The sequence below is a fragment of the Meleagris gallopavo genome, chromosome 16 (assembly GCF_905368555.1).
Source record: "Meleagris gallopavo chromosome 16, MGAL_WU_HG_1.1, whole genome shotgun sequence".
NCBI lineage: Eukaryota > Metazoa > Chordata > Aves > Galliformes > Phasianidae > Meleagris > Meleagris gallopavo.
The window spans coordinates 597193-625122 of NC_139419.1; the positions used below are offsets into that span (position 1 = coordinate 597193).

At 38.7% G+C, this 27930-nt stretch overlaps 1 long non-coding RNA gene across 1 annotated transcript in view; it reads right to left on the bottom strand.

The window, feature by feature from the left end:
- LOC104913457 (uncharacterized) overlaps nt 1-24878 on the bottom strand; it is a 319967-nt gene extending 295089 nt beyond the window's left edge. The window contains exons 1-3 of the long non-coding RNA XR_004161534.2: nt 24761-24878; nt 23787-23890; nt 23008-23135 (exon numbers count right to left, since the gene is read on the bottom strand). This is a non-coding gene — a long non-coding RNA (uncharacterized LOC104913457). The remainder of the gene's footprint in view (nt 1-23007; nt 23136-23786; nt 23891-24760) is intronic.
- Between the last annotated feature and the right edge of the window lie 3052 nt (nt 24879-27930).

The following is a 27930-nucleotide window of genomic DNA, read 5'->3' on the forward strand; positions in this document are numbered from 1 at the left end:
AATATAAATAAGTGATGGCAGACAGGCTGAGCCGGGCTGAGGCTCCAGGAAAGTGACTGATGAATCGTGCCCCTCAGGTGAGGAGAGGCAGCCGATACAAATAATGCTATTGAAACATTTGTGTGCTGCTGCGGCTCTGTAAGCTACAGATTAGTTCAGGAGGAGCTGTCTCACCGTGGACCTGATAGTGGTGACATAATGCAGGAAGAACGATCTCTTTGCACAGGAGGTAATGTCACTTTCTGTCACTACAGCACTGCTTCAGGATTAAGAAAGTGAATTACAGACAGTACAGCTCAAACAGCAAGAAAATCTAAGGCAATTCATACTCAGTAAGGCATCACAGCTCCTCAGCAGTTACCAGGGCCCCCGTGTGACTCCACAAACGCTCAGAGCCTGCAGTATGCACCACTGCTGACTTCTGTGTTTTGCTTTGGATAAGCCAATGCCACCCCTCCAACTAGCAAGTAAAACTTTATCATTAGATGCTGCTATTAGATTTACCATCAACTTCCTCTCCGTGTCCAAGAAACACTCTTGGACAGCTGCTAATCCATCTTTCAATTTAAAGGCTGAGTTACTACATCACAGTGTCAGCAAAAAACTGATTTCCATAAATTCATCCATTCCTCATGGGAATCCTGAGAATTCTTGCTGTGTGTACTCACAGTGGCTGCTTAAACCCAGGCAAAAACCCTTTGCAAAAGTCACATAGGAACTCTGCAACTCAGGGAAAAACAAAAAGCAAGCTCATTCTCAGCCTCATTTGACAGGAACAGTCATTTATATGAAGAAGATACAGTCAGAATTATCCACGCTTTTAAACCAAACTAAATAAAAGGAATGACATGCTGGGAGAGGGAGGCAGTATCGTGCTCAAGGTGTTTGGAAGACACATTCTAGCAAAATACACTACAACAGCTTGGTTTTATCTTTCACCAAAATACTCTGGTTTATGACTCAGTTTTTCCCTCCATATGGGCTGCGAGAATGGGGGCAGATCATAGAAAATACAAGTGAAGGAACCTCACAGGAGAAATGCATCATAATCAAGGGAAAAAAAATATTTGAGCTTGGATTCTTGCCTCCATACAAACATAGTTCATTCTCAACAAGCACACATTCAGTTGTGGAAACTGCTCTTTTGTTCCTGCCAAACACTCAAACAAAAACTCACTGGGGAAATTTTTAACTAGCGCTCTCCACACACACACTGCAAAGCATCCATCCCCATTTGCTGAAGACATAAAACGCATTTTGCACAACAGCTGTACTTCTGCAACCATTTCTCTGTCCTCTCGTAGGAGACAGACACAATGCTAAGACTATTAGCATACAATAAAGGAACCAAAGAGACTGAAATCCTTTGTTATCATAAAATCATTCAATTACTACATCCTTACTGATGTTTTTTTCCCAACTTAAGACTGATGATGAGACAGAGCAAAAATAATGCAACATGCCAGGGTGAATACAACAGGATCACAAAGACCAGCATGCAGCAAGACCAGCATGCAGTATCATCAGGAATGAAGACCAGGTGACGAGGCAACCAATCCCATATCATGAAATGGCTTGGGTTGGAAGGGCCCCAAGGACATCAAGTTCCAACACCCTGCCACATGCAGGGCCACCAACCTCCAGGTCTAGTACTAGACCAGGCTGCCCAGGGCCCCATCCAACTTGGCCTTGAACACCTCTAGGGATGGAGCACTCACCACCTCTCTGGGTAGCCTGTTCCAGCACCTCACCACACAATGTAAAGAACTTCCCCCAGATGGCAAGCTCAGATAGAGAAGAAACTCTTATAGCATCTGAATGTTGAAAAGAGAAGTGAAGAGAAATTCAGCACTGCATGTTCTGTACAAGGAAGTATTTGTATAGAAGAATGAGAAATGTGATCAAACGTTGGTCAGAACCAAGCTACATCCTGCATCTCAGAGACCGAACATTTTTTTTCTGCTATGAGAAAAAGTTTAAACAAACAAAAAAAGAAAACAGCACTACATACATTGAATGTAACACACATTAACGTTGATATTTCCTTTAGCATGCACTTATCCCATGCTTTTTCTTTGGCTAACTCACTCTAAACTGAGTATTTAGTTATTGAAGTTAAAAAGCTGGATGCAATGATTATATTAACAAGTTTGACTGAAGTGGACATAATCATATGTAAAGAGTTATAATCCAGGGACTGCCTAACACAAAGGACAGAGGCAATTTGTTTGACATGACAATTTTCTGTTATTGTTTTGGGATTACAACAAACCTGCAGCTAAACTAATTGTGCTGCAACTGTGAAGGTTGTGTCAGCACTTTTCTTTGTAAACCTCTTTTTCAGTGGACTTCCTACAAGACAAAGTTTTTCAAGGACTGAAACTTGGAACGAAAGGCTGCATTACCTTTAGAGACTTTAAAGAACAGATTCAGCTTGGCTTAATGGAAGGGGGGGAAAAAGATTGCTAGTTTGGAATATATAACTTTCCACTGCCATTTAACCAGCACTATGTTTATCCTCAATTAATAAAATGTAGAGAAATGCATTTCCCTGACGTGATTTTAAATCAGTTTACGAAGAAAAAATTTTATGCAAGTCACCTTTCCTAAGTATGATAACTTTTCATCTAATATATATAACCTTTTTTTTTTTTCTGAATAGCAAAATCTACTGCCATAACCAGGTCCTGATCATATGCTGTGGTTATAGGGAATATCAAATCATCTTCAAATTACGTAACACATTTATTTGAAAAAATAAGATAAATAAATCCCTTGTGGTATGCTTTTGTTTCCTCAGTTTCTCTAACTATACTTAGAGACCTTCCCTAATTAGACATTCATTAAAAAGTGTTGTAAGACAGCAAGAAACTGGTATTACCTACAGCAGTGGCCTGGCTCCAGGTGGCAAGAATTCTACTTTAATAAAAGACAGCTCTTTTAAAAAAAAATCATCACAATCTAGATCACCAAAGCCATTTTCTCTACTAAGCAGTGCTTTGGGACCAGCTCGCACAATGACTTCCAAAAGTTAATGCTACTTGGAAATCAAGAGCCCTCAGACTTGAGTGCCAATAATCTTTAATCAGGCAAGATAAAGGGATTGGCACATGGAGGCTCTTCTCAAAAATCATCACCAGGGCTACAGAAGAGCCAAGCACTCCTACATTTCATGACCCACCTAATGGCACATAGACAGAAGTAGGCTTACAACCCTTACAACAGTTTCAGCAAAGGCTCTGCACATCTCTTTCTCCTTGAACAAAATCCCTCCGTGAAAGATTTTTTCTCATATAATTAGGTCAAGCTCTGTTCTTTTCAACTTTTTTCTTCCCTACCTCTTTATTTCATTCCTGTAAGAACACATTTGAGACTTAAGGATAAATACTACAGAGGAACTACTGAACCGCTATCCCTATTCGAGTAATGCTTCACATGGAAATGATTTCACAGGGGCAGACAGTGCCTTGCTCCTGAGCAAACAACTGGAGCCTTGCCCACTACATAGGAGATTAATGTTCTTCATGAAGTGGAAAAAGACTCAGATGAGGCAGACACAGTGCTATCAAGAGAAGCTTGCATTATTTTTGCTTCAGGATGTCATGTCAGAATCCATAAACCCCTTCCACCTCAAAAGGCATTCAACCTTCACAGTAAGGACATGTGTGCAAGACTTTGTTCAAATGAAACTTTTCACACTGCCTCTCTACAGCATTGGTGGCCTACCTGGTAGCTCTCCATCCCACTTCATATCCTTTTGCTGTACAGCATCTGCTACTTACACTGAATGAAGTTTAGTCCAGTGAGATGGCTCAGCATCTCAGAAACAGCTTATCATATTGTAGTCGTGTGCATTTTAAAAGGTGTGTGGCACACTTTGTTACTTACAGCTTAAAATAAAAAGATAACTATTCAAGTCAAGCACTGGAATGCAATTCAACCCCCACTTTGCTGTCAGAAATCTTCTCCATTTAACTGACCAGCACTACCAAGTTATATTTGCATAGGAAAACCAAACATTTTCTACTGGAGATAATAAAATGACAAATTATTATAATTTGAGAATTTCTTCTAATCTTCAGTAACTATAGCGATTCAACCCCATATTAAAGAATCATTTCTTCTGCAGCATATTCCACTGCAATAGGGAATCCTATAATCAGAAGAACATTATTCATAACAAATGCAGATGAATTTTCAAATGGTCATAGTACTGATCTAGATGATACCAACATCCAGAGACACCTGGTGGATGCTGAAATCTGAGTCCTTAGTCCTCATACAGGAATCCTGTGTAGAGTCATCAACATTGGGAACTCATTGAACAAATACTATTGAGAAATACAGCAAGGATTTGTGTGCACTGAGATTTCATTTTAAAATAGGAGGAAAAACCAAGTAAACTCAAAACTGATGTTTGAAATACATGTTGTACACACAACAAAGTAATGAGTCTGGCACAACCTGTGCATACGCAGATGTTTTAAGGATAGTTTACATATACAAGGCTATGGTGGACAGGATTCCTAATGACTACCTACTCTGGTTTTTTTTGTTTTTTTGTTTTTAATCATCTACCTTTCCAAGCTTCTCTGAATAGTTGCAAATTTGTTCCCAAAGCCTGCCCATAAGAGGCTATCCTCAAAAACAAGCTATTTTTATATAACAAAGACGAGAGGGGGGAAATGCAGCCCTCGTATGGCATATCAGAAGTTGTCAAAGAAAACCATAAACACTACTGCGTTCCAAAAGCACATAGATAGTAAATATTGTAAAAATTCACTCCTGGGAAATATGAAACAGTTCACTTCCAAATCATTTTTAATGTCATAAATGAAAATGAAGTATTTGCTTCAGTATCCTGGAGCAGCAGGATGGGCAGACAGCCTGGAGCTGGGCATGGCTAGGTAGGCACAGGCAACGTCCTTGCTGACAGAGGGCACAACCCCACGGTACTCGAGCAAGAGGAGCAGAGCTGGGGCTGCACTTTGGGCCTGACACCTACTGAGAACAGATGCATTACAAAATCCTGAATTTGGCAGCACCAAGTTATATCCACTGAAGGGTTGACTATTAGATCTGTGCGCCTAATTCTTAATTAGCTTGAGATTTCAACTACTGAGAAATTTTGAAGTTCAGCAGCCAAAACACAGAGTGACAGATAAGGCGCAGTAAGAGCTATGAAGCCACAAGCACTGAGGCTATGGAGACCAAGAAACCCTGATTTCCACAGGTACAGTTAAAGATGTTATCAGAATTTCCTAGTTTGATATGGTGCTTCAAGGACACACATTTACAGTGGAGAATGTTTATATACGTAGGGGATGTGTATTTGTGCATGCATATGGGCTACATAGCACACAGTTATCACTTTCTTCTCTAGCCTTAACTTTTTAACATTGAAATTCTTCTTTCTTGTAGCTTGTATTTTTCAGCTACGTGCATAGCAAAATGCTATGCTGACACAGGATATCAGTGTGGTATCCTTGTTGCTGTCTTGAATATTAAACACTAGCCTGCCATAGAACAGGTGCAAGGACTACAGACAGCCCTGAGTCGCATGTTTGCCCTGCCACTGCCTCTACAGTTAGACGCCAGAACACCATTCCTGATATACAGTGGATGTTTATTACTACATGTTGTTTTAATTCAGTATCTAATGTGCAAAGTTATTCCTTCTAAAGAATAGTAAGTCTGCCCTGGCCCAGTTACAATTGAAATTGAAGTTACAATTGTTCCCCCTCCGTTCTGCTTATGTTGCGAAACAAACAATTCATCCAGGTAATTGAAGTTGGCACAAGAGGATACTGAAATGTATTTCACACATGTCAAGAAGTGAGACACAGATGTTCTCCCCTCACAACTAAATTTGTCATTTGTGGCAGAGAAAGGGAACACTGCGCTGCACTCTGCCTTCAGATCACTGCTCTGAAGAAAATATTTCTCATTTTCTTTACATAGTCTCACAAAACTTTATTCACACTAGAGGAATTAATCCTTTCCTAGCTACATTAAAAAGTCACTAACTCAGTGCTATTAAGATTTAATTGAAGTAACATTTGTGATCTACCCAAACTACTTAAGGGCACTGCAGCAAGAAGTTTTAGGCCATTAACAAGTTTGCAGCTACATGTAATAGGAGGATGGGTTTAAATAAACACTTTCAAGTGGTTAATCAAGGAATGATTAATCACTGCTGTTCTCACCTTCATTTGTGCTCTCTTAGCAAAAGTTGTCAACCTTTTTGCCAGTGCTAATGTTGAGTTTCATGCAACTGTACCTGATATTCTTAAAATACATTAACTAGTAAGGCCACATTTCATTTGAAAGGGCAGGATGGAGTCCCATTTCATTCATTTCCCTAAGGATCTAATTAGAAGGTCTCCTCAACATACATGACAGCAAGATCTCCTATATGTCACAAGGAATTGTTTAGATACTGTAGATGTTCTTCCAAATTCTTAACACAGAACTGCTTGAGCTATTCTAAGTTTCCAGTAGAACCTGGTGCTAACTTCTGCTGGGCACTTAGACACCTGCTGCTCAAGGAAACCAGCTGCCACTCACCACTACAAAAACATAAAGCTGTAACAGAAAGTTAGTAATTGGACTGCTGCACAAGCACAAAGAAAAATGGAGAAAGAAGAACATAGTAAAGATTACATAACTCTTAATAAATGAAAAATAAAGATGTTAACACTCTGATCTTGTTTACTCTTCCTTAGCTGCAGAACAGCAACCAATTCTTTTCTCTGCCCCCATGTACCTGGAACCCAGCAGTTCCACTGCAACAAAAATAAGACTAGGATACACAAAAACCACCTACTTCCTAAAAGACAGAACTCCTTCCTGTCTTGCACCAGCCTAGGGGCAGTGGAAAGAAGAAATGGCTCCAACTTAGACATTGCCATTTGCTTTCAGAATGGAATTACATGCTAGTCATAACAAGATACAAAAAAAGTTTTGCTTAGCAGCACTTCTAGAAAGATTATACAGAGAGCGAGTGGGAAAAAAGAGTTCATTTAAACCTGGGAAAATGACACTCAGAAATTACCCTCAGAAGAAGATTTTACCTCAAGTCTGTACCAAACCTAGAAGTTCAACTGCCACAGAAACTGTAGTTTGCCTTCAAAAAACATGCACACAGTGAACACTAAATGCAGCCTTGGAAAGTGACAGAGCAGCTGCCAGGCACTGAGTAGCTACAGCAAGGCTTAGATTACCTCTTTGTAGCTCCTGGAGGTCTGAGCTTGCTTAGGTTATGCTCTGATTCGTAGGATTTGCCCCCAAAGGCAAACTTTATATATAAAAAAAAAAGGTGGGGAGGGGAAGGGATAGAAAAAGAAAAAACAGAAAGAAAAATAAGCTATTTGACTGGCTTCAGAGCTCTTCTAAATTGGATGATACAGGGTGCATCAAGCAATAAAATAGCTTCCATAGCAACACATACTCTCCCTGCTTATTTATTTCTAGGGCATCTGTCAGTGACTGCTCCCTGAACACAGTTGCAGAGAGTGAAGGTTGCTTGCAGACTTGTAAACAGCCACCTACATTATTTTAGAAGTGCATCTGCACTATTGTCAGAATGTACCTTGAGAAGGCAGGAAACAGAAAACTGCTGCTCCAAACTGATTATGATACAGATTTATGTTTCCCAGCATTTCCCAAACAAAGACTTTAGTGCGGTCTACAAATAGCCGACAAGACACCCTGCAACAGCTCGGGACTATAGGCTAAACTTCCTGAAGCCAGAAATTATACAAGATCACACAGGTTAGCTATGCAGATCACATTTCCATGTCTAAGTGGAAGACAAGTCTCTCCTCATACGGAAACAATCTTAAATATTTTTTAAGTCCTTCCGTCATCTGCTTTTCCTGAATGCATGTCAGATGCTTTTAAATATTAAGCTACTTCCAAATTGTAACAAACAACAGCACTTGAAGTACAACAAATGCACCAATTCACAGAAACCTGTATCAATATAATGCTTTAGTTAATATATAGCATTTAGCCTTCAATTGGATTTTCTTGTGTGTCTACGAGTTATACAGTGTAAGTAGCTCTCTTGATTTTCATCACCCTGGAAACACCACTATGCACAGGAAAACGAGTCCCAGGAATATAACTATGGATTTACTGCTTATAATACAATAAATTTTTAACTTAGAATACTCTATTTCATGTTCTTAAGGAATTTTCCAGGCAAGTGAGAAAAATAATTCTCGTTTTCTTTCAATTCTATATCTGAGTATTAGCAATTGGCAGTGATTTTGAAGATTACGAGCCCAGAGAGGAAATAAATACAGTCTGGTGGGCACGTACCATTTTCCTCAGCATCAGAACTCAGGAGCTTTGGGGGGGGAAAAAAAGAAAAAAAAAAAACTGACCTCGTTTGTGTGAAATGTGATTTTGATACCAGAAATCTGCAGCTAATAGGAAAAGTTGCTTATTTTGTTAATGTCTAAAAAACACAGTGGGAAAAATAAACACCCATTATTAGTGCTACAGAATGCTGCAGGACACAGCAGCACTTCTGGAAATCAGTAAGAACTAACACTATTACTTCACAAAACACATACCTGCTGTCCTCCTGCCATTTAGTGTTTTGCTAAAATAGGCAGACTGAGAAGCTATAATATAAGTTGTTTGGTCTGGGTTTTTTTTGGTAAACAGCACTGAAAGAGTCATCAAGAGCATACATCACTCAATAGTTTAAACGTTTCTATCTTTTGGTTATTTTGTCACCACTGCTGACAGCACAGGGCAGCCATAGCAGAAAGGTGGCTCCCATATACCTCTTACCAAAGCTGCAGTCTGTCTTAGTCTCTTTATAGCACACAGAAGGTTATAAAGCAGCCATTTCTTATTTTTCCCAATAAATAATGAACATTTATTGTTTTGTTTACATGACTACACACTTGATTTTAATGCATATGTAGTGGCTAATTGGTTTTGATAGGTTTTTTTGTAAAATAAATCTTTAAAAATAGAAAAACATACTACAAACAGATCACCTACTTGCACTGACATCACCCAGATCACCCAGAGATACGTTACCTTCAGCTATTGCTGTATTATTTCACATACATCAGAAGTTACTACTCCAGAAACTTGGGTGCATTCGACTACCTAAAGCATAACCAAAGCATTGTATTTCTCAACAAATGTACATTTCATTAAATATTTCCATTAAGAATTTTAGGACCATAGAAAAGTTCTCATGAATGATGGAGAAGTGGTGAATACATTCTACAGTAAATTGCAGTGCACAAATTAAGCCTGCTCTCATTTAAGCACTTATTGAAGGCTACATTTTATTGAACACTGTCCTCATGAGAGGAGGAAGCATTGTTTCAGCATTCAAAAGACAATGCTATCAGATAAAAGAAATGTCTTTAATAAAGTCACCCACAGCACCTTTCCGTAATCAGTTACCAGACCAAAGCCAAGACAAAGTACGAGTGCGATACACTGATATAAAACATCCAACACAAAAACCCTAAGTGCTGTAGAAAGAATACCTGCACTCCTTTATTTCTGCTGAAAGCCACAACTGAAACTGAAGTCCCAGTGCAAGCTCAGACCAGCACATACAAACAGGAAGCATTTGCTATTCTATCTGCAGTGAACACTCAGTAGCACCCTCCATATTCAACTGCAAAGATTAAACATCAAGGAACAAACACAGCAGTGGAGGAGCAAAGCACCAAAAGCTGAAATATACTTCAAACTGTACTTTCACAGCATTGTTTCAGGAACATTCGTAGCCCACTTTGATTTGGAGACATCACATGTACAGGAACAGAATAGAACAAGGGACAAGATTTAGAGGAGAAAAACCAAAGAACAAGTTATATCCATTAATGATTCAGGTCACCTGTACAAAAGTGGAAGCAGCAGACAATGTCAATAGCCACAGAACTGTCAAGCAAACAATGAAACTCAGAAAGATCAGTCTTAAGGAAGCTGATAGAAATTTCATCTTACTAAATAGTAAACATAAAAGTTTTCTTCCTCCAGATAACTAAGATAGATGTAGGAGCACAGCTGGAACTAAAGATATTTTGATTTGGAAACAAAGCAGGACAGGAAACAATGAAAGTAAGACAGCCATTTTCATCATGCTTTCTCCAAGACTAGGTTCTTTTATTATTTTGAGTAAGCTATCCAGAAATAGCCAGCACTTCTCAGTGATCTAATAGAAATACCTGGAAGGGCTCTGATGCTCATGAAGTACTCCGCACCCTAAGCAAACACCTAGTTTTTATATTTTGTCCATTTCCAGGCATTCTAAAGCTTAACTGCTCCCAGGCGTGAACACACTTGGGGGATTACACCATGACAATCTATGATGTTACCTCATCGTTTCTCAAACGGCGCTGAGCACAAAGCATTGCCACAAAAACGTGGCCACGCAACTACAAAGGCCAACTGTCTACGCTGTAACAGCCTGTGATGATTGCACTTTGTGTAATTACAGCTGTTTCAGCTGTAATTGTACAGACAGCGGAATATTTGTACGTGCCATGAGAGCAGACAGAACCTTCCAGCAAAGTAAAGAAAAATACAATATGTAAAAAAATCTTCAGATGATCAATATGTTGGAAATTCATTTTACAGAAAAAAAATGTTTAAACAGTAGGGAAGAAAGAAAACTAGAAGGAATCTTTGCTCTGCCGTGGAGCATTGGATCTGAATTCTTTTTCAATATCCACAGAAAAAAAAAAAAAAAATCTTAAGACCAAGATTAACAAGACTAAAAAGCCTATCTGAAATGAGCAGAAGACTTCAGCGCTGATCTAAAAACCAAAGTGTATAATCAGTGAATATAAAGATGTTATAATTACGAAATAAACCAAAAGACTAACCAGCTTAGTAAAATAAGGTATACAATCAATGAATGTACAGATGTTATAATTATGGAATATACCAGAGATTGGCTAAGCAGGTTATTATACAAAAGAGAATAGATAGAGTGCTTACCTGTGTCCTGGGCTCACTGCAAAACTCCAATAGAATGGATCTCCAGAAAGAGACCCTTTCCTGCTGGCAGTCAGCAATTAAATGGCTCTAGGAGAGGTGCAGCCAGGCTCCACCCCTTCCAGCAGCACAGGTGATTTGCCTTCACCTGTGCTCCCGTGGCTGACGCTGACTCACTGCTCGCCTCAGGTGATCAATCAGAGGTTCAGGCCGTGATTCAGCAGCCCCATACACAAAGAAAACTTGCAGTTTCTTGTGATGCTCTCTGATTTAATACTTCACTACTGCACTGTTATGCTTTGGTGCTATTGAATGACTGGAGATAAGAAAAGCAGTCTTTGATATCCATATCCTGTTGTTACACATTGTAAGAAGAAAGAACACTTCTAATGATCAGCTGTGCTATAATTAAGATCTGTGGTCACCAGATGTGCAGCTGAAAAGGGAAGAGGTATCAGTTCTAAAAGGGAAGAGGTATCAGTTCTGAAAACTATATTGTAGGTAAAAAGACAAAACTATGCATAAGCAAAAGAAATCAAACTCAAAAAGATTGCCTCTTCTGCCAAATTTGGAGAGAGATGGGGAAGGGAGGCAAAAATGCAGGAACATTAATTGAAGAATTTAAATGTGTGGGTTTTTTTATTAACATGGTGCAAATCATTATAAAGACTCAGGTTTCCTGTTCTCCCCTCTCTTGATTAAAAAACATAATTGGAAGTGTGTGGAATCAAAATAATTGGTCCTGGCTGGTAACATTCTTCAGTTTGACAATAAGCATTTAATGCAAGCAACCATAGTATGCATTTGCTGCTCACTGATACATAACAGCTCCCAGCAAAACAATGAGAGAAGTCATAAAGCATTTAACAGTTTACATTTGTCATTTTTTGTTAATGAGCAATAAATAAGATCTACAGGGTCTCCATTAGGTCATTACAACACAGTTATTCAAGTGGCTGTAAATGCATGTTACGATGTGGAATACCAATAACAAAAATCATAAAACCATGACAGTGCCCCACTCTCACTGTCTCCACTGCTGAAATGCACCACTCACAGCCTCACTGCACTGACACCCACTGTTCAGTCTCCATAAATGTTCACAAGCACTGATAAGTGTCATTGGGGGCCCTTTTTTCCCCATGGAGGAACTCAGTTCCACCCTTTGCTCCACCCACACTTCCACTCAGGTGCCATTCTGTCACAGTGCCCCTCTGCTGCCATCTGTCACACAGCAACACCACGGCACGGAACGTTGGTGGGAAGGTTCAGCCTCTGCTGCCATCCCAGCTACAGCTGCCTCTGACATCACAAAATAGGAGGCATTACCTTTGGAGCAGCCCTCATACTCTCTCAGCTTCTAAATACCTCCCAGTTACCACAGGGAAAATAGGATCTCAAATAGCACTCCCATCTGAAATGCAAAACCTACAACATCCGAGTTGTGCAAGAATTTAAGGATGAGAACTTGAAGATTTACTGAGGGAAGAGGTAGAAACACAGTTTCACCAACTGGAAAGAGAGGAAAAAATATTTTTGAACAACAGCAGCTTCAGAATAGGGTTTAAAGAAAAAGAAGCTGACTTACACATGTTCTTCAGAGTCAGAAGGGAATACACTTGAAAATTATTTCTAGGTATTTTTCGTGCAGCCTTTTTTTTTTTTTTTCCTGACAGCATAATTTCAAATGCTTATACAGACACAAATAATTTGAAGAAGTGGTTTGAATATGATTAGAGAAAAGGCCTTCAGCATGAGGACAACAGATAAATAAGTTTTATTCAAATTTGGACTTGAATATCCCCAGGCTCAAGGAAATGAGAGGAGAAGAAATGCTCTGTAATGAGCAAAGGAAATTCTACCCACTCAGCCCCAGTCTGTGCGCCCACTCAGGCGCTCCTCTAGGATCTGCACAGCACTCCTGCCCAAAGCCTCTCACCAGCCCTGCTCCACCTCGCTGTCACAGTGACATCGCTGTCTCTTCCCCCTTCCCATTAGCAGCACACAGCAGTCTGGCCAAACCATCCTACCTACTCCTCTCACACTTGCTCATCAACTTCAGTTGGCCCTCTTCATAGACCAAGAGATAATCAGTTGCATAAAATAAGGCAAATAAATTCTGTTACTGCATAGTAATTAGATAAATTGTACTATAAAACACAACAGCCACAGGTTTGAAGGAGGACTTTCCGTTGGTGAAAGAAGGTTTTCACTATCACAACTTAAAACCAAAAGCTATGACAAGGATCTGAATGAAAATCCAAATCCTCAGTAGTTTAATTTTTTTCCTGTAAATGTTTGGAATGTTGAAGAAAAAAAAATTTACATGCTTCAAACATTTTTAAAAAATTAACATGGTCTAATGAGTACTATTTACTATATAATATTTTCACATCATGTAAATATGTGCAAATTCCCCTTACAGCATCTCTGTGGGGACACAATATAAAAGGCTGATCCATCAAAACACATAACACAGATCAGAGGCAGAGTTATCCTTATTAAGGTGCTGTGAATTACCTACAGCAGAAGAGAAAGTACTTTCCTCCACACAGTAAGCTCTGGAGCGTTCTCCACATGGCACCACCTCCTACAGAATCATTCCAGCAACGGGAACAAAACTCCACTCATTTTTCCAATGATAAAAGGTGTTATTCTGACTAAATGCAGATCCTGTAAAGTTAATGAGAAGTTATGAACAAACAAGTTCCTTTTTTTTTTTTCTTTTAAAAGATAGATAAAGCAAATACTCCCATGTGGGAGTTCCATTTTCATTAGCGAAGATTTCACTCAACATTTATCTTCTGAACCATTTGAAGATGTGCAGAGGCTGTTGTGAACTGCAGCCAGCCAGATCAGTCTCAGAAAAGAGCAAAGGACAAACTGCTCACTGTCTAACAGATGGAGTGATTAACCACATCAGAGGAATCCAGTAAAAGCTAAGCGAGAAGTGCTAGCAGGGAGCATGGTTTGCAAGAGCATTTAATGGGAAACTTTCTGGCCTTTCTTGTATTTGTAAATTGATATTTTACAGTACTTCCTTTCTCTTGCTTGTTATGGCTTCGATTTCTACTACTTCAAATCCTTGTCTTACTGATACAAACTTAAAAAAAAAAAAAGTGCTTATTTCTGAGCTATTAGGAAATGAAAAGTCCTCAAGGTTCTGAGCAAAAGTTCAAAACAATATTAAATATTTTAATAATTAAGCTCTAAAAATTTAACTTAGTCTCACATTAATGTCAGTCAAGACCTTCTTGATTTGTCTGACTTATTTTCCTGGTATACTGTAGCTCCTGCTAGTTTCAGCCTAGAGTCATGGAGATTAAATGCCCCAGGCATCTAATATACTGTCCTAAAATTGTTAACTGAGCAAACACAATATGAAGATTCACAAATAGTGTTTTGTGCACACACTGTTCCAAGCAAGAGGCATAGTCTTAGAATGACTAAACTGACAAAAAAAAAAAGAGCAACTGCCTAGAGTACAACCAACAACTTATTTTAACGTTTCTTAGCCAAGCAGACAATATTCAAAAATTCAACAATTTTCCAGATCATACCAGGTGATCAAATTGGGTTTTCTGTGAAATTATATTCAGGAAAGCGTACTACAATAGAAGTCAAAGAAAGTTATGAAAGTTCTTCTTACAGAAGAACTGTAGCTAGCTTCAATCTGCCTTCTTGAATATGTATCCCTCCTACTACAAGCCGGCAAGTGAACTTTTCTCCCAGTGAACGTATTCATGTTTCTCAATGCAGTATTTTCCTGGAATAGCTCAGTATACATCAAGAGGTGGGACATTGGCAGAGAGGAAAAAGGTCACGTTCAGAGGAATTCCAAAGCATCTTGAATTTTGTTAAAAATAGTGACAGTTTAGATTCCTGGAACTGGTCCTGCTAATGAGGGGAAAAATGGCAGCATGCAATCCACTTCTTATTTCTCAAAAATAATCTACCATGGCAGAAAGAGTTCTCCTTTATCAGAGCAGACAGTACAACAATTTCATCCCTTAAAACAGCATTAGCAGGGAGTCAAAAGAGTAGATTTAGGCTCCCAGTGTGAGGTTTCCCAGTTGCTTTGGCAGTTTACTACCCAATCCTAATTGCTCCATCTATACTATTAAGCTACTGTATAACATTTAATTGTAAATATTTACTATCAGTATCATGTGGTATAACTAACATTACCTCTCTTTTTTTTGCTTTTTTTTTTTTTTAAGAAAATGTTTTATTTTCAAAAAGAAGAGACATTATTATGACTGAGAAAAATAATGATCCTGGTAAGAAGTAACCAGTTATGTGCTTCTGTTAGCAAAGAACCTAAAACCAACAACGATACTTGACAGATTGACTTTCAAAACCAGAGGATAAAAGGTATGGAAGAAGATAATTTGACATTCAGTCAACCCAAAAATCTCTTTTTTCCCCCCTCTTTTGCTGGACCTGAATCTCTTTTGGTAAAAATGTATCCAAGTAAAGTACTTTTAATTTTCAATACTCACTCTCATACTCTTCCTTCTGTTCTATACATGCCATTATCACTTCTATTTTTCAATTGGATCTCTGAGGCTAAGCCCTTGTCTTTCCATAAAAACCAAGATAAAATACAGACGGGAAGGAGAGAAGATGCAATTAATTCATGTTGAGTGAACAGGCAAACAGGAACTGCTGGAAAGAGATTACCCCCTCAAAAAAGTCACATATTATTTGATGACAACTAATTATACTTTTCAAAACATCTATGTTCCAGCACTCTGAACAGCAGTCGAGAGCATTCCATTTCAAAGAAAGGAGAACATAGCAACGCTCACTCTGTAAGAGAATACATGAGAGAAAGCACATCTATGAATCATAACAGAAAGCTGCCTAGCCCTGCAGCAGATTCTTCCAGCCAACCGGATATATACAGGATAGGGTATGAAGGATTTTTGCATTTACTCAAGCTAAAAAATTCATGAGCCTGCAATATTAACACGATGCCACGTAGATTCCCAGTGACAGAGCCCTGGTACTCAGCCAGGGCATTCCATTTCCTGCTGACATCTCATTACCGCTTAATTGTATTTACACATCATTTGGGGCACATTAGGGCTCAATAACCAAGTTGATCAAGTATTCATTGCATGGCAAAATGTATTTCACAGCTATGTTTTGGGGAAGAAGATGGATTTCATATACCACATGGCTTCTGAACAATTCCTATTAAGCGTATGAGCAGAGTAACTTCTAGAAAACAATGCCGGGGTGGGAAGTACAGGGGGTGCAGCTACCTTCTGGGCCTCAACCAGCAGAACAGGAACGCTTGAGTTCTAGGTGGTAAACACACAAGAATACTTGAGAAGCCATCCTAAGATCTCCCCCCTCATCCGTTACTCTGCAAAGTCCATTCCTGGGGGCTCAATACGAGCAAAAAACTAGAGCAAAACTCCTCCTGCTAAAAGAGAAGAATCCAGGGCTCCAACATGGATACAACAATTAAAATTGTGCCAATTTATTTCTCTATTCTTCCTTTTCCCTCTAATAGTTAACTATTAACCCCCCAGAAATTCTTTTAACAACAAGTGATAAGAGAAGATATCAGACCTCAACACCCATTGGGCAGAATGTTGTCAATAAAGCATGCTGCTTCTCCAAATATAAACCCACAGCGAATAAAACAGCAAGATGCACACTTCACACAAAAACTTGTACAAGTTCTGCTAGAGGTGACTTTCAAAAAGCACTGATCCTTTGTGTCACAGTATTTATTCTAAAGTAATGCTACTTTGGGAGTAAAAGTGTTTGAGGCATTTCTGTCTTCATTCACAGTGACCAGAGGATCCATGGGCAGCCTACCAGGAGTGCAGCAGGAAGTACTCAGATACCTTTTTATTTCAGGTGGAATCTGGGTACACAAAAAAGGTGTTCCATAACATACTAGCCTCGTCCTAAATTGACAGGGATTACATCTTATTTTGGCTTGCTTTTATACTGAGTTACTACAGAATAACTGCGCTTCACATGATTTTATTCCTCTTGTTTTTCAGGAATAATCAAGGTATTCACACGCTGAAATAATCCAGGGAAGTTGAAATATAGCCTCACACAAGCACATGCAGTCACCCTGCTGGATAGCCAATGGCAGACCACAATTCTGCTGCTGCTGGAACAGTCTCAAGATGATTCCACTGAAAGAAAAAGAGACTGATCAAAAAGTTCTCAATTTTCCAGACAACAAATCCCAAAAGTAAAGAAATTGTGCATCTGAGTTCCATGATAAAAATGGATTTCATAATGTATTTATAGGTAAATGAGATAGCTGCTTCATTCCAGTTAAATAAACTGTTATGTTTCAACACACAGTGTTTGCCTTCCTTTAATCATATAGCCCGATAGCTGGCAAGATAGATGCAAAGCAGTAGTGTGGATATTTTTCTTAGCCCAATTACCATTTCTGACATCTCCTCCATGAACTTCAAGCTCAGTAGATCAAAAATTGAAATTCAGCTTCTGTTAAGCTCATGGATGCTCCCGAGTTTGGGTGCCAGGGTGCAATAAAAGCTAGAGCAACTATTTTGGTGCCTGCTAACTGGATACATAATTACTAGCAATAAGCACATGCATCTTTCCAGCCTTCTCAGATAGCAACCTTTCACGCTTTATTATCACTTATTAAAGTCTCCTGCGGGCTTGATTGAAGTGTGTAGGCTGCACTACACTTACCTGCAAACAAGGAAACAAATGAAGGTGCTTTAAGTTACTTCAGAAGCTCTCCCTGTTATTACATGCCTCCTTCTCACATTATGCATTCCACACTTTGCTTTTGTGTTTCAGTTACAATGTTGTTTCTTGGTGACAAAAAAGTAAAGCTTGACTATTACTGCCCACCCTTTTCTTTTTGTGCTTTCCCTCACGGGATGCAATTTAACACACATTACTGATGTGAATTCTTCTGAAAATCTTAAAAGTATGTCTCAGCCAAGCAGGTTCTTACACTTCCTGCCAGTGGATGGAGGAGTTTTCATCCTTTCATATAATTTTGTTACAGAATATACATAATCGTATCTTTCTCAAGATAGAGTATGAAGCTATGTAGCTGGAGTACTGCACATAGCCAAAATCTCTTTCCTACCACAGCACTCTTTCTTACAACTTCTTCAAAAACAAGACTGTTTTTACAAACTAGGAGCTGTTTAAGCAGGGAAAACAAAACACCAAGTGGTTCATTTCATCTCCTATCAATTAAGAACGCATGCATTTGGGATTCCAATCTTACCTAGCATCTGCAATATTTCACTTCTTTAAAAGAAGTTTGCTTTCCCTGCCTTCAGGGATGCATAATCAAAGAAAAGACAAACCCAATAAGATACAGTAATGTCTAACTCTGCAACAGAGGTTTCACCCACAGACTGCCAATTCAGTACCTACACCAACTCCCTACCCCACCCAACAACATTCATAAAAGCATTTGCTTTCTTTAGTTCTATTTTAAAGCTATGAGCTGGGTCAGTTCATTATATCAAAAAGCATATTACAGCTTCAGAAGGTGTAAAAACGTAGCTTTCATCTCCTACCAGCTATCTCCTTCAGCTTTTCTCTTACCCTAAAATGTTTTGCTCAGGAAAAAAGTTTGTGGACAGTCAACACTCTGCTGTTGCCATTGCTGGAATTTTATTTTTTCCAAAACTGGCTGGATAAGAAGTCTGAAAGAGAGTCTGCTTTACAACCTGGCTTTTAACCTTCAGGAGGTTCTCCAGTAGTGAATGTCATCAGATATCACATCATCCTTCTCCGTGAACTCAAATGGAAGCACATAAACCCACAGTGATGACTCCCCGGACTGTGACTTGCAACACAGTAAGTTCTGCACATTAAGTTACTCACATGAACTTCTGAAAGCTTCAATTAAATGCAGGTTTCTGAATTCTGATTGCCTACTTGGAAAACTAGAAAACTGGTTTTTTCCATGCCAGCTACACAAGGAAACAAATTACACAGATGTACTGCCAGCCTGTCAGTTCTCATCCCCTCCTTCATAACTTTTGAATGAATTGGCTAATTTTGATCAAATTTGACAAAAGGACCTGGTCTTAAAGATACCAAGTTTCAAGTTTCCATGAGAACTGACAGATGAGTAGGAAAAAAAGGCTGATATGAGCCTTCTCAGTGAGGAAAATATTGCTGTGTAAGCTCAGCAATTATCTGTAATGCTTGACATACCAGCAAGCTGATCATTGTGTATGCATCAGCCACACAATCCACTTGCACATAACTCAGAAGCAACCACAGGTCTTCTGCTTCTCACCAGCAAGGAAACGGCTGGAGGTACATTTAGGAATCAGTGGAGAAGCTGGGTTTTAGCAATGAGAAGGATATGAAGAAAGGAACTGTAGCTCGAGTGGACTTAATCGAATCGGGAACCAGGCTTACACTTATCAACTGTAATCAGATCATTTTTTTAGAGTTTGCAAAGTGTTTATAAACAATAACCACTATAATCCAAAGCATTAATAAAAAATAAGAAAAGATCAGAGAATGTCAGATGCAGCATGATTTAACAATGTTGCAAACAAGCTGCTAGTTAATTCAAGTAGGCCAGCATTCCAATGCTCTTGAATCTTCTTGCACAATTGTGTGCCTTTTAGCTGTGTCTACATCAGTTCTATCAGTAATTGTACAGTTGGCACCTGGGTTGTTAGGGACATATCCCAGATTATTAGCACCTCAGTAACTGAACCTTTAAGAAGAGATTCTTGGTATATTCTGGAAATACTCTCATCTTTCCAGGCCTTTGTTTGGGCAACCATCTCAGCCAAGAAAACAATTGACTCTCAATCCTGTCACTTTCAGTTATTTTTCTACTATGGCTCCTTGATCTTTTTTAGATACTGCTCTCAAAGGCACTGTTCCATTCTGTTGATGAATTACTACATTTACATCTGCTCAGATTAATAAACACTCCAGAACTGAAGGTCCATCACCACTACTGAGAATATTTTGTTTGAATTATCATTCAGGCAATCATATCCCTCCCTCGTGCAGATGTTACAGAGCATAAAAGATAAGAAATCATTCCAAAGAAACCTGCATTGCAGTCATCATCAGAGTAAATAAAGGATAATTGACAGGACACTGCACACCAAGTAAATTACTGTGCTCTTCATAGAGAAAGGTAATGGATTTCTTTTTCTAAAGGTAGTTTCTCCCCTAGATCCAGAGGCTTTTATGTTAAATTCAATATTTTTAGCTCCCAAACAACCATCCTGAGTTAAATTGCAGCAGTTTATTACCAGAGTAAGAAAGCAATGATAGATCACTGTGATTCTTCTGTCCTTGTTACAGGAATCAAAGAATCCTTTACTAACAGACTGACTTGCCTCCAAAAGCAGAAATCACACAGCTCCATCTTGTGGAAAATAGGGTTCCCCTTGTTCAAGTCCTACAGATGACTTCTGTCTTTATTATTGCTTTAGTTTTAGATATTTTTATCTGCATTTTTCCCAATGCAGATATTTTTCTTTAATGAGTAAATTACACAACCTCATCAAGAACAGGAGCAATCTGCCTAATGTCTTCATTTATAGTCTTAAAGGCAAATAAAATTAAATGTAAGATTTTCCCCAAACAGGTTCATACTTTAAGAGCTCATCTTCACAAAACCAGGTGCTACTTAATTTCCTTTATGTTCTCCCTGTATTCTAAGAAGGGTCGAACCCCTTGCAGAAGTATCCTCTGTGAGCATGGCAATAGATTACCACTACTTCTATGCCACTTGCAATACTCAGCAGGAAGCACTTATAATCCAATTTAGGTAGAAAGAAAGTGCAAGGAAGCAAAATGTGTCTCAATTCATGTAAATCAACACAGAATTCAAATGTCAATGCCAATAAAGTATCTCGAGTCATAACTTTTACCTTAGACAAACAAAATCAAGAAAAACATCTTTCCAGACATGGTTAAAGATTTTGGAGACAACTGTGGCATCAATCCTACCCCTTTGCTGTCCTCCCATTGCCCTTCTGGGAAGGGACAGTACATCCAAAGTAACCACGTTACCATACGTGCTCCACAGATTGAATTATATTACAGACTGTGCTTAGAAACACAAAAGGTCTTCCTACTTCCTTCACCCTTCCTTGATAAGATTAGTGTTGCAGGGAGAGAGCTTTAAAGTCCTCAGAAAAGACAAGTTTATGTTATCCTTCTTATCCAACTTCTCTGTCAATTATTGTACCACTTATTACAGAAGGAAAATACCTAATTTTGTGTAGTTAACGCAAACTAAGAGTTTTAGACTGAGAAAGAAACCTAGGAATTCCAACATTTCTGAACAATAAGGGCTTCTCTTCAGTGGTGATTATTTACCCTCAGTTATATTACTCTACTCTTTTGTCACTGAGGGAGTATTTCATGGAAACTAAGAGAAAAGCAAGCTTCAAACCAAACAAAAAATACTCAAATATTTACTCTGCCGCACATACTCATTTCCTCCATAGACCACGTTTAAGACAATTATTCACCAGGCTTTGCTTTCCTATTTTGTTCACTGTTCCATACATACAGCAACCTGGTCACCACTATCATATTTTTAAGGAATAGCAGAGAAACAGTCTTAACAGAACCCAAATGTTGTGAAATTCTCTACTTAATATCAACAAGTCTCAAACATAAGTTCATAGCTTGTCTGTGGTTCTTACGACTGAAAAGAATTGCTCCGTAAGGGTTGATCAAGGTGGAAATGAGAAATCATAAGGCACTTATGTAGTGTTTATACACAGCGTTCTATTTTTTTTTTTTTCTTTTTTCCTATGCAACTTTCATAAGCAAGGTATAATAGAATAGATTTATCAGAGGTCTACAAACTGAGATTCATCATGAAAAAGTTCCTTGGTCTGTGGCACATAACTCATTGTAGAGCCTTTGCAGCTTATTAGGATATATGGAAAAATGCATTGTATTTGGAGAAGAATTTATTTTTCCTAAGTTGCAGTCTAATGTAGTATTTGTCCATCAGATTATCCCAGCCCACATTCACTGATGCTCTCTGAAAAAACAGTGAGTAATATGGCTCATGGGACTAGCTGCAGATGACTCTGGGAACGTATTTCCCATTAATTTACAATTGAAAAGCGTAAGTGGTCACAAATGACCACAAACATTCTCTCAAGTCTTCTAATTTAATTAAAAGGATAAATGATCACAAGTATTTTCATCTTTCTTTAATTTGTTTTAAATTAATTTCCAGTGTGAGGGCCAGAAGTCCTAAAAGAAGGAATTGTAGACAGGAGTTTTTGCTGATGATCAGATATACCAGATCTGTAAGAAAAGCATCCACAATCCAATTCAGAAGTTTGTAATAAGCTCCGTTTTAACAGAATGTTTTTCAGTCACATTTTGTATCCTCACGACAAAGCAAACATTTTGACATATGCATACAAACGTGCACACACAAAAATGCTGCTTCAAATACAAACACATGATAACCAAAACCAACTGCTTATTAAGGTAGCATTTAGGACTAAAGCAATCCAAAGTAGTCTAAATCTACACAAACAGGCAAAGAAATGCCATAGTGAAGAAGTCTTCTAAAAATTACCAGAGGTCTGTATTTCTAGCAACTTGCCAAGACCTCCAGAGGAAAAAAAAAAAACAAACAGAAGGGCATCTTGATTAGTTCCCCACAAAGCCCCCTGCTGAGAATGGGTCAACATCACCTCACCTCACCAAACTCACCCTCCATACTGAGACATTTTGGCATTCCTCTGGTCTGGCAGAAGTCAAAACACTCACTCTCTAGGTATGACTGACAAGAAAAATACCTCATCTCTTCCACTAACATTTTCTTACTATATGAAATTTCATGAGTATCAACTTGACATCTTACTCAATTTTGTGGTGGTTTTTGTTTTTCTAAGTATTATTACTCTGAAACACCAGAAACCAAAATCAACAGAAAGAATGAAGAAAAGGAACTAAAGGAAAGGATTTGCCAAGGTTCATACACCACCCCACCAGCATCTGTCACTGCTGACAGGTAAGGGCTACCTCTGATCCTAGGTGAACACATTACTTCATCCTCTTGATCCAGTCCGTCTTCAAATTGCATTCCAGAATCCGCCAGCAGGGCTGCCAATTAGTGTCAATCATAGCAGGCTTTTCTGTGATCTGGACACCTTTTCAAGAGAAATTGGATTGAGTATATCAATCTATTTTACATCTGCCCCTAAAGAACTTTTGTTACTACCAGGAATAGCCAGGTTGAAATAGTGATCTATTTATATGAAAAATGCATTCCCAGGCTCTAAAACAAACTATATTGTGGAATTCATAGTTGATAAGCCCTAGAGTACTTCGAGTAATTCCAAGAAAGTGCCAAGAGAAAAGATAATTTGTTCAACAGTACTACAATTATTTCATTCCTCAAAAGTAAGTGATTAAGTTTTATGTTAATTAGGATAAATACTAAGAAATTATTAAAGCAATATTACAAGAGAAATCAACAACATTACAACTGAATATTACAACTCTTACAAAAATACTTTGTAGGAAAACTCTGCATTGCATACAGTGTTTAGAAAGCAATTATGCAGCGGTTGCTGCTATTATTCTGGCACGTTTAATCAGTTGTAACCCTATGCATGCTCATTATTTCAGTGCATGCCATTAAAAATCAAATTATTTCAAAACACAGCATTAGAAATAATTCAATATTTCCTGTTTTAGAGTGAAACAAATATATATGATTAAATGTTAATAAGGAAGGTCATTCTAGTTTAGAAAAAAAAAAAAAAAAAAACACATGACAATGAATAGTAAAAACCTACCTGAATCTGCTGTCACCATTTCTCTGGTCCTTTTCCAATACATGTTTGGATAAGGCACTGAAACTGCCATCCTGGATTCCCTCAAAACCTCACAGGAGCTTTGGCTGCAAGAGATATCAAATATCAGACTGAAGGCTGGGAGAATTCAAAAGCCAAATGCCCAGAAGCCATGACAGGTAACCAGTTTTAATACAAAGGCTCTTGTTTTATTATGCACACATATTAATATGATTCTTTGGATCCTAAAGTACTTCAACCAACACTTAAGGGTTTTTAAAAACTTCATAATATATCCCTTTTATAGGATTACAAACTTTTGCAACTGGGCTCATGAAGTAATGTTTCAAAGGCTAAAAAGGTAGATGAAGCATATCTTCCAAATCTCTTTGAAAGTATTTTAAAATCAGAGGCCCTGCGCAGCACACACTACCACATTCAAAGCAGTAGCACTCAGTGAATTTTAGCTCTATCTTCTCTTTCTCACTCTTCTCCCCTCTCTCCCTAGCATGGCTACTGCTTTATCAAAGAACAAGTAATAAGTCCTTCAATTAAATAAAATTAAATTCAGGCTAAAAACAACCAACCAACCCTACACATAACAAAGACCCAGTTACTTTAGCATGGTTTACTAAGCAACGATAAGACAACAATAAACACACGCAGATTGCGGTTGAGCCTCCTTGGCAGTTTTGTAATGACCCATTCTGAGGTCTCATTTCCTTCATTTGAAGTGTTCTCAATTTACCTTACTGTATTTCTACCACAGAAAGCTATTCATAAGTAGTTCAGAATCTCCTCCATGTTTCCTTGCAGCAGTCTGCCTGCTGATCACAACTGCTCCCATCTCTCTCCACACATTTCTGAGTTGCACTGCTACACTTTTGATACGGAGTTCTTAAATAAAAACAGTGAAAGCAATACACATATATCCTCACTTATTGTAGACCCATGGGAGTATAAACGAATTTGCTTACCAGATACTTGATTTTAGAGAAATCAGGTCATTGTAGGAGGAGCAAAATTTCACCTCCAGTTAACTTGTATCCATAGTAAGTAACTACTTTGTTTTGAATCTTCTACCCTTTCTTTATGAGAGTCTTCTAAACCACAGCAACCAAACCTCACCCCCACACCAAGGTCAGGAAGCACCTGCTATCTGCACTGCTGGCAGTCAGAAGACCAGCCAGGCCTGAGCAAAGCAGCACATTTATCGAGCAAAGCACACAGTGCAAGTGTTACCCTGGTGTTATCCTGATGACCGGAAGGCAAACAATAACCACGCTCACATAAATTCATTGGTTTTGCATTCATCCACTTTTTTTTTTTCTTCCCACTTTTAATGCACTTTTTCCCCCATGAATGTGAAGTGACAGACTGCTGACCTTGTGGATAATTGTGCCATATGATCATAACATGTTTTAACAGCAATTGTCAGATGTAAAGCCACATCTGTCACACAGCCAAGCCACTGCCTGCGCTTTCAGAGCAAAAAAAGCCCAAACACAAAGCAAGCTACAATTAAACACACTCGTCTACAAACCAAGATAATGTTTGGTTTTAAAGTTATTTTGGAAAAAAAAAAGGTTTGATTATCAAACACAAGAATTGTAACATCAGCATAGCACAGATGTTGAATTTACTTTGCAGAATTCAGCAAGGCTTCTACATATGGGATTGCTGAAGCAACCACAGGAAATGCACCAGAAAGGCAGATTGGAAAGAGAGCCCGATTTCCTGGGATGACAGAGGGGAGCACCCAAAAAACAGAGAGCTGAAGAGCAGGAGGCAGCAACAGAGAATCTGAAAGCACGAATCGTATCACGAGATTTCCAGAAGCACAGAACGTATTCCTGTCTCAAACCCAGCTGCAGCTATCTATACTGAAGTCTCTCTCCCTCAAAAAAAAAAAAAGGAAAAAAAAAAAAAAAAGCAAGAAATGTATGCCTCCATTCAAGTTCTTAAAAAAAGAAAGACTATTAATTTGTTCTTGCACCAGTATTGGGGTCAGTTTTCTATTTCATCCTCCACCCTGTACATCTGGATCTGAAAAAAAAAATAAAAAAAATCAAGGTTCTTCTCTTCCTCTCAAGGCCACCTCAGATCTGCCCAAGCTCTGTGACCAGAGCTCTGTAGTACTGTCTCTCCTGTGTCACTTTTCAGTTTCTGTTTTAAACTGTACTTTCATAAACACTTCTTTAATCCACACCTCTTTAATATTACCTTTACTTTTGTGGACTTACATGTTTAGAATACTGCTCACTCTTCTGTCTGGGTGTGGTTTAAGTCTTAAATACCACAAGGTTTGTGATTTCATACAATTCTTCATTAACATACAAAGATTACACCTGTACAGCAATGTTTTCTTAGCAGGAAAATAATGAAACATTAACGTTACATTTTCAAGAAAAGATTAGAAGTCAGATGAGATCTTTGAGCGCTGCTACAGAAAACATTTTATCTGACTAACTGACAACCTCCCCAGGAAAGCATACATCAGGATAAAATAAAGCACATGAAGTTTGAAAGTGACTCAAAGGACTCTAGGAGCTCAGGAAAGACATTATATTATTATTCTAATCTAAATAAGGAGCCAGCTTCAGTCCTAACTGCAAACTGATTGCTGCTGCTTTGCAATTAGAGATTTTCTGCAGGCTCTAAAAACGTCTCGTAACATGATGGAAAGCACAGCAACGACAGCAGAGCAGCACGGTCCTAGGCTGCAGCAAGTGAGGATCTGCTCTAATGCAACAGCTGTGGGCACAGAAATAAAGGACAAAACTTGCTTCCTTTTAGAGAGCCTCAGGCATGCAGAAAATTCAAGTAAGATCCCCTCTCCTCCACTGCCAGCCCTTAAATGAGGGCTGGGAAGGGGGGGGGGATCCTGGTTCCCCCCTTCCATCACTCAGTGCATTGCACTGCATGCACCTGAGCTCCCCTGGGCTGGCCCTGCCTTCCCACCAGGTGCTCCATCACTGCTTCAGGCCATAACTTAGCACTCCTACTAAACTTCTCTACTTCAAATTAAATATAAAACATCATTAAAAATAAAACAGATCACACATTCATAATACTATACAACTAAGAAATCCAAGAGATAATTTGATACATATCTAACTTCTTTGACAGAGTTATTGAAAGTAAGGACCATGAAAGATATACTGATTTGAAATGAAAGAAAAGATGTAGATTCCAATTTTGTTTCTGTACTGCACGACAAATCCCAGCGAATGCGTTCAAGTTTATTGATGCTCAGGAGATGTCCCAGGCACTAAGAACTACCAGAGAAGGTTAGTTTTCTCAACATATTTCTCGGAAATACCATTCATTCAAAGTAGGATATAAAAGCCAATAATTATGAAGTAGAAAGAAGAGGCAGTACTGAAATCCCCAGACTCTTTCCCTCGCAATATGACACTGACAGGAGGCAGCACTATTTCTCACTTTAAACTGCCCAAAATAAAAATGTTCCAAGGAAATAGTGACATCGTACTGCACAGCATTATACCTTATGCTTGCAATTGGACACTACATTTTTCTTCCTTATAAGCAATTAACCATCCTTCTTCCCTCACTACAATGGCCAGCTATGCAGACAGCCATTTAAATTAGTTACTAGGCAGCTGTACTTGGCGGAGTGGAAGCAGGGATGTGCTTTTCCTTTGTTCGGAAAAAAAATCTCTTTTCCTAGAAAAGTGATCTAAATGAATGTGACCTGGTAGTTCTGCTGTACTAAAGAGCTCAGGAAGAAGATACGCATCCTTGAACTGAACATTCTGTTCTTCTATCAACAACAGCAGAACAGCCACAACTACCAGATTTCATCTCTGCGTTAAAAAGAAAGCTCTGCCGTTGTTCTGACCTATTCAACAACATATTCCAGACTCCTGATTTCTAATCTTAACACGGGTACATCGTTCATCTTGGAGAAGATCCATACAAGGACTGGCCGCTTCACTGGCAGGGCTCTAGCAAAGCACTATGTTCTAAAGGTGAACAGCTGAATCATCAGCTCCCTCTTTTGTTAAGGCCAAAGTAGTTAACTTGTAGGCGTACTGCTATCAACTGAACAGCTTAAGACTTCTGATGCATCTAATCATGTCCCTCAGAAATACACGATAGCGTTGAACGTATGCAATGCATTAAT